The 328-nt window shown below is 56.1% G+C and overlaps 1 protein-coding gene across 1 annotated transcript in view; it reads left to right on the plus strand.

Moving 5' to 3' along the window:
• Nucleotides 1-328, plus strand: part of LOC103914703 (toll-like receptor 6) — an 8,198-nt gene that overhangs the window by 7,442 nt on the left and 428 nt on the right. The window lies entirely within an intron of this gene.

The raw sequence follows: 328 nt of genomic DNA on the forward strand, positions 1-328 counted from the left end.
CTCTACACACCATCATCTCTCAGCAAAGCCCGTGGGCGTGCCCAGAGGTGAGCAGGATTCGTGCCCATCGATGCGTTGGCAGTCTGCATCTGCACTGTCTGCTCTGGCACCCCGGCCTGGGAAAGGGCTGTGGGGAAGAGCATGGCTAAAGGAGCGGGCCCAGACAGCCGTTTTGCGAGTGATAAAAAATGCAGCCCCCGCGTTTTTGGTGCTCCAGCCCTGCCAATGGACTAATTAGAATGCCCTAATTAGAAGCGAGTAAACTATTTTTGTGAGTTTGCCACAAAGTGCGCTGCTGGGCACAGCTCCTCCACAGCACAGGAGCTGG

The sequence above is a fragment of the Pygoscelis adeliae genome, unplaced genomic scaffold (genome assembly GCF_000699105.1).
Source record: "Pygoscelis adeliae isolate BGI_AS28 unplaced genomic scaffold, ASM69910v1 Scaffold133, whole genome shotgun sequence".
NCBI lineage: Eukaryota > Metazoa > Chordata > Aves > Sphenisciformes > Spheniscidae > Pygoscelis > Pygoscelis adeliae.